Source organism: Neltuma alba, unplaced genomic scaffold, assembly GCF_004799145.2.
Source record: "Neltuma alba isolate B1F8T4 unplaced genomic scaffold, ASM479914v2 tig00005562_pilon, whole genome shotgun sequence".
NCBI lineage: Eukaryota > Viridiplantae > Streptophyta > Magnoliopsida > Fabales > Fabaceae > Neltuma > Neltuma alba.
The window spans coordinates 532-8,556 of NW_021634158.1; the positions used below are offsets into that span (position 1 = coordinate 532).

An 8,025-nucleotide genomic window follows, 5' to 3' on the forward strand; every position below is an offset into this window, starting at 1 on the left:
ACCTTTCGGTGGGTTTTCAAAGCTATCCTGCTCTTTTTTCTAACCCCAAATTCAAAACGACATGGCAAGAATTAAATGCCTATTATTTATATTCGAGTGCGTGAAAAGATCAAATAGGATTATTATTAGTATGTGTGACTATGTGAGAGAGAGATACACATAAAGTACGAGAGAATCCTATCCTTCACATGCAAGCGACATCTGCGGCTCAATTTAAATTCATTAAAATTACGTTACCTAAGTTAATCCTTTTTTTTTTTTGGGCCAACGTTGCCTAAATTAATCATAGTATAATAGATAAGCAGATATACTACTTAATTTAAACACATTTACAAATACAATTATGCAAATGAATATTCACATAGCTGGATTTAAATTTAGAGGTGATAATACCGACTAACTCGCAGGATGTGAGTTGATCTATGACCAATTTGAGTTAAGCAATGCGAGCTAAAAGGCCTCGTATAATAGCGGGTTGGTTTTTAACCACTCGTAATCCACTATGATGGGTTAACGAGTTGGCCCACCAACTATCATTTTACTTTTTTTTTATGACTTTTTTTTTTTTTAAGTATTTTTTCTTATACAATATAAATATAATGTAATGATTTTTTTTTCCAAATACTTCATTTCAAACACCAAATAAATGATATACTTTTTTAAAAAAATTTTAGATAAGATATAAAAAATATTAATTTAACCATAATAATTTAAAACTAAAAAAAAATTAATGCATGTTAGCCCGCGGGGTTAATAGGCTAACCTGCAATGAGTTGTAGATTTGGTAGTACAAGTTAAAAAATTTTGTTTCCTAGCAAGTTAACTTTTGACTAAATCTAATCAGCCATTTTTAGTGGGTTAGACCCAATCCTATCTAAATTGAAGAAACGTAAATAAAGTGTTTTAAGAAAAAATAGTTGATTCATGTCGTTTGTATTTAGTTGTTTAGAAAAATAATTTTTATATTGCTTGGGTATCCTTTTTGGAAGAATTATTATGAAACCCCATGTAAAGAATATAATTACTAAAAAAATTTAGTAGCAACAAAACAATCTATAATAATAAGTTTTAGAGTAAGAAATAATAAAAACTTACTTATTATTAGAACTTATTAATAATTATTTTTTTCTTAAAATCTCACTGTAATTCTTTCTTGATTTTTTTGTTTTGGTAAATCTGAAGAACTCGGTGTGGACTTCATACGGGGCAATCCAATTAATTTGGACTTATTTTCTCGGGACTAAACCAACAGAGAAATACTACCTCCGATCCTTAATATAAGATCCTGTTTGACTTTTATTTTAGTCCAAAAATATAAGATCCCAATCCATTTTGTCTCTCATGTTTACTCAATTTTTTCCAAGATAGTCCTTCTAATAATTATAGTTATAGTCAATAACAAGAATATTTTAGGAAATACAACGCCTATTTAGAACAAATAACTAACTCAACTTACTTTCTTAATCTCTTCAAATTAGTCAACCGGCTCTTATAATTAGGACCGGAGGTAGTATCTCTTTGGAATTTTCGCCTTCACTAGTCCATAGAAACGTGGCTAGCGATATGATTCTCCGTAATTACAAAGATAATTTTTACAACATAGGAAATAAAGATGATAATTTGAAAGAGTAGGAGCAATGGCATCTGCATGGCGAGAAGCCAAGGTGAGTAAATTATTGAAATTATCTGTTGGTATGGTGAAAAAAATATTGATTAAGCTGGAAGCAAGAGAAAAGGATGGGCGCGGAGGAGTTAGGTTCTGGTGCAATAATTTTACGGTGCATCTTTACAGGGAGCGTCCTCGAGCAATCATAGCATGCCACATTCACCGCCCGAAGAGAACACAATCATTGCATGGCGAGCCCTCTTTCTCCAAGCACCACCCAATCAAAATCAATCGACCCTATTATTGACTTCACTAATCCTCATTTTTCACAAACAAAAAAGAAATATTTTCTCTCGGTAGGGGCGGGGAACAGAAAGAAACCGGATATCATAATTTATATTATTGAGGTGTATAAATTAAAAAGATGATGATGAGGACATGATTGAGTTTATCCGTCTTCAAAAATTAAGAGTGATGGGCAAGCATTGTTTATTTAATAATATAAATGACAATTAATCCTGCCAATAATTTGAGTTTGTCATTTGAGGAGAGGCATATATGCATAACATCAGACCTGTGAAGGTCCAATAATTTGATTTGATCATATATATATATCTATATATATATATTAAGAAAAGAAAGACGAAGAAGAAGAGATAAGAGGAGGGCATTAATTGAGGGCAATGACACCTGCGCGATGCGTATCCATAATGCAGAATGAATGCAAGAGCCAGACATGCTTCCCCGCTCCTGCTCCTCTTATTTTTTAAATTTTATTACTAACTAATTTATAATATTTTTTTAATTTCTAAATATAAATTTATTTTATAATACTACCTCCAATCCTTAATATAAAATCTTTTTGACTTTTTTTTATCTTAAATATAAGATCCCAATCAATTTTATCTCTTATATTTATATATATATTTTTAAAGTAGTCTTTCTAACAATGGTAGTTCTAGCCAATAATACACTTGATTATCAAGGATATTTTAGGAAAGGCAACACCTATCTAGGACAAATAACTAACCCAACTCACTTTCTTACTCTCTTTAAATAAGTCAACTCATTCTTATAATTAGGACCAGAAGTAGTATAAATCACGCTGTAAAATAGGTTTGTCACTTTATTTCTTTTTGATCCAAATTACTTCTTCTTTTTTTATCCTAATTTCTTCTCCCTCTCTCTCTTAACATTTGGAGTGATTCATAATACAAACATTTTAAGTTTTTAAAAAATATTTTATAATATATGGATAATACTGTAGTTTATTTTCCAAATTTACTGCATGGAAAATATTATCCTGTTGTTAAGATTCAAAGAACGTAAATCTTATAAATTTCAAATTATGATGATTTAAAATAAATGCATTACCAAATTTAGAACAATCGTACTTCTAAATAAGTTTGATATTGAATTTTTGAGAGCTTAATATTTATTTGTTCGAACTTAATAATACCTTTAAATAATTAAAAATAATTACTTTCTCTCTATTTCTAAGGACCCTCGTTAAGATATTTGTTTAAAATTGCAAAGCGTAGGATTTTTTTTTTAAACGAAACTGTGATCTAAGTTTAAATAAACGCTCCTTTCCATAAAGTGGGTTGAGAGATTTTCACTTTAGGTCACGTTTGGGAGAATCTTCCTTTGGGGAGTCACGTGATGCGTTTTAGTGACGGCAATTATGTTTAATCTCGTTAATTAACTGGCTAGCGTGCCAGAGTGGGGAGTGGTTAGAAGCTAATTATGCTGATAAGTAGTACTAGTAGTATAAAGCAAGTCATAATAGGATCTTTTAACTATATTATTCAAACAGTGCACCTTATAAAGTTTTGTACAGCTTACGAGTTCTGTGCCTCCGTAAGGCAAAGCGTGATACTTTGTAGCTTTTATTCTAAATCGCTTTTGGGATTTTTGTTTATGCACTTTTTTAACTAATTTATTGGATTTTACTGAACGCTGACGAAACAAGAAAGTGATCAAGTTCAACAGTAACCTAAACAAGATTAAAAGTTGAATAATATTACAAAATAGAAACTGATTTTGAATGAAATTAGTCTAATCTCTCCATACGTCTGCAAAATTTGATGGAAATACTGGCTGCTGGCTCAACATATTTTCAGCTGCGTCTCATGCTTAGAGTAAGAGCTAATTAAATGTATGTCTAGTCAAGGCCAAGTGGTTCACCATCATCAACAAAACTGGTAATCTGAATATTTTATATTTGGATGCCTCGTTTTGTGCATTATAACGGCAACGCAGAGTTGTCACCACGAAGGAATAACACACACACACACACACACACACACACATTATGATATGGGGATTCTTCAACAAACTTTGACCGATATAAAAGCTATAGAGACACAAGAGAAGGTTTAATTTATTGGCGCCATCAGGGCGGTGCTCTCCACTTGAACCCTCACTGGGCGACCAATCCCATAGAACCACCAATTGAAACCGCAACTTGCTCCCATTAATAATACCCCTTCATCCCATTCCGCTCCTCCCATCAATTCTCTTCTTTTCTGCTGCGTCCCCTCCTAGTGGCTCGCCATTATTCAGAATCAAAACCCCAGCCAGTTTTCTATTTCCTCATATTATTTGAGTCTCTGATCAAAAGTTAAAAAGTCCACTCCTCATGCTGCCTCTTACGTCTCTGTGTCTTGCATGACACTTCAATTTTTTCCGGTTGGACGTTTGCGAGATGCATGTGGAGTGGTTGGACAGCCAAGTTTAAACAAAGCGATTCAAATCTGGGACAGGGAGCAGATAAATTCCAAACATAAACCACAGTAACAGGGAAGAGAATCTCGCGCATCTACCTGAAAAAATAGCCCTGAAAAACCACCAAATTATGTGACTTTTTGAGAGCGGGTGAGATGCAGATCCTAGATCCGGCATCCATGTTAGTAAAGTCAGACTCATTTCTCCTCCTTATTCTTTGGGTAAAAAGGAACAAACATCTTGCCCCCTCCTCCACAATATCATGTGCCCACTGTTTGGATTAAAACGTTATTTTTTTCCTGATAAAAAATGTGCACAAGACGATGGCTGTCCCTATCAAGCGCGTCACATGGATTCGAAGCACCACTATGGTATTATGAGATAGGAAGGCGGATATTTATGTTATCTTCATTCCATTCTAAACTTGGTTGAATCTAAGCAATGGCGGTTTGTGTCGTGACTGCCAAAGGCTTATACGAAAACAAGCAGACACAATTGGCGGGGACGGGTGGGTTATTGGAAGTTGTTGGGCGGATTGCACAGTCTCACTCTCATGTTACCGTGCCAAGCCTTACTTGCCCCCTTCCTCTCTAGCCGTCCACAGTTTGAGTCACATCCAAGCATTGGCATTTTACCCATTTCATTTCTCTCCCCTTTAATAAAAAGGATACAGATAAACCAAAGCTCACATCGATTTTCTCACCACGGCTCACAATTTCCTTTTCGGTTCGTGGATGAGTTTCTTTCACACCGTCCTTTAGACTCTGGCTGCTTTCCCGTGGGAAACTTCGCGGAACCCCCCTTAATTCGATACTTTATCCGAAATTAGACGGCCGATTGAATAACAAAGTCAGTGGATAGCACAACAATTTCCATGTAAAGCCATTTTTTCAGAATAAAGGGATCTTGGAAATTCAAATTCTCATTGATTGATGATGTACATGGGCTTATGTACAGGTTACTGTGTGGTGAAAGAAAGAAACTCGAAAAGCATACTCTCTCATCAACCGCCGATAAGCTTGTGCTCACCGGGGTGACATCTTCTTTTAGCAAGCACTTAAAATTAGTAAAATTTACAGTTCCAAACACCTGATCCTGATGTCTTAGACATCAAGATCGCAAAATTTTCCATCCATTCTGTTTTGAACGGCCTTCACAGCAGCAACTCTGGCAGCAGTGGCTGCTCTGTTTGCAGCGATTACTGCGCTGTTCACCTGCTCGTCCACCCGCCTCAGGTTATGGCTTTCTCTGCTGTTCTCCTAGCTGCCTGAAAAGTTCAATTCCCATGACCCCAAAGGGTTGTTACCGGAAGGCCAAACATACAATGGTAGGCAACAAGCTTTTAATTGCAGAAACAAGTACCTGAACTGCTCGAAGCACCGCATCGGTTAACGGTGGCAGCGGATGCTTGAGGTTGCCAGCATCCCATTCACCGCATCTCCTGTCGCTATTTCTGAAAGTGTACATGCCACAACCTTGCCTGCGGCCTTCATGCCATGCTCCTTCATAACAGTGGCCGTTCGCAAAGTGATAGACCCCAAATCCATGTATTTTGTCTCCAAAATACTCTCCCGCGTATCTATCCCCATTTCTGCAGCACAAATTTAAAAAAGAAAAGGGTTGGTTCATCCAAAATAAACAAGACATAACTACACCCAGAGAAACTTTGCAACACTGCCACTAATATCAGGACAACCAAACTTCAGGCAACTTCAATGCGTTATTAATTTAAACAATACACAAGGTGAAGGAATGACGAAAAGGACCAAGTCATAATATTATATGTTGCCAGAGGAGAAAGCAAAGATGCAAAAGCTCGTACATGAGAAAAATCAAGACATCCAGGACAAACGAAGATCACCTAACGAAAGCCTCAGGTATTGTTCAACCTAAATATTAAAGTAAAAACAACAGCACCTAAAAACAATATGGAACTCGAAAGGAATCAACAATCCCCATGGCAACCCCCATCAGGATTCAATCGAAGTACATATGGTACACAACCAAAAAATGGAATTCACTGCTTTACAATTGAGTCAGTAAAGAGTTGCAATTTCAAAAGACCAGCACGCGAATAGTATAAAAACATCGACAACTTAACACAGCAACTCAAAACTAAAGTCAGAATTTTTCATCTGAATCTACAATGCTTAAAGCCTCAATTAAGAACCAGAACTTCAAAGCCCCACCTTGCCCAATCCCCATTAACAACACAGAGCAGAAACTCACCTAAAGTGGTAGCATCCGAGTCCGTGCTTAACGCCGTACTTGAACTCGCCGATATAACAGCTACCATCGGAGCAAGCCTGGACTCCCACACCATGGCTCTGCCCATTAAACCATTCCCCAGCGTAAGAATCCCCTGTATAGAACCTATAAACCCCATAGCCATGCCTCAAACCCTGCCTATACTGCCCCTTGTAGCGACTACCCCTTGCCCAACTCTCGATGCCGTATCCATCATACCTTCCATCCACCCACTCACCCTCGTATCTACCGTTTACGAAATAATTGTAAACCCCATTGCCGTTACATCTTCCCTGATGAAACTCGCCCTCGTAGAAGTCACCGTTGCTGTAAAATTCCACCCCTTCCCTTACAATTTTCTTCTCTTTTCGGCCTTTGGTCGCAGGGGAGTCCCCGATGAACCATTGAACAGGCTTGGAATTAGACTTCGAAAACCCAAACCTTTTCACATTCTCATCCCAAGAATGCTTCAGAATTGAAAGGCTCTGGTGGATCAGAATCTTGTTCTTGGACGCAAAGTAGAGAACGACGGCGATAAAAATCAGCGCTAACAACAAATTCTCCGAAGTGGGTATTTCTTCACTCCCGAGATAGAAAAAATAGAACAGGTAAAAGAACAAAGAACACAGGCAAAAGAAACCCAGAGACGCGACGGCAAGAACCGGGGTAGTGATTCGGGTGGACACGGCTCGCGGCGTCGAACCGGACTTACGAGGCTTCTTGACCTTAATCTCCTCTTCATCTTGCGCAGTGAGGATAACGTCCTCCTCGTTGACGGACGAGAGGCTTTGAATGGATGATCGGATTGTGGGTGACGAGCGAAGAAGCGAAGAGTTGGTTCTGGTGAGTTTGGTCTGGCTCTTCTGACCTTCCATCGTGAAAACTTGGCCCCCGCAAGAGGGCTCCGGATCTTTCCCTATTGACCTTCCCGGTAGCGCGATATTCTTATCAAGAGAGTGGTTCCCGGTGCCGCCGGGGGCAACAACATCTCCGGCAGGGCTCTGCAAGTAGTGACTTCCCCAAGTTGGACTGCAACTGAACTTCCTATCTCAAAAGAGGGACAGCAAGAGGGAAGAACCAGAAACGTAAAACAGCTTTTCTTTTCTTTTCTTTTTCTAAAATTCGGTAATCGGTAATTGGGTCTTGAGGTTCAGGGGAAAGAAATAGTCCTATCAGGACTCGAAACCGAAGTTAAATGAGAAATCTTGGACCTTGGCACTGGGTTTTGTGTTATTTATCGAGCAATGTGGGGAGAAGGCGCTAAAATCAATCTGGTCCGTTGAATAGTAAGATAACGGAGGGATCTCGAGGTGACATTTTGGCCGTTAGATTCGAGACAAGAGGTCCCGGTCTTGACGGGAAGATATGGTCATCGGATCTGGATTCCGCGCCTTCCCGCATTGCCGTTACCGTAGCAGGCCGGCACGTGCCACCCCAGTTTTAAA

At 38.2% G+C, this 8,025-nt stretch overlaps 1 pseudogene; it reads right to left on the reverse strand.

Annotated features, from left to right (window-relative positions):
* Positions 1–5,218: 5,218 nt before the first annotated feature.
* On the reverse strand, positions 5,219–7,616 carry LOC114748016 (phosphatidylinositol 4-phosphate 5-kinase 5-like; annotated as a pseudogene).
* Positions 7,617–8,025: the final 409 nt, after the last annotated feature.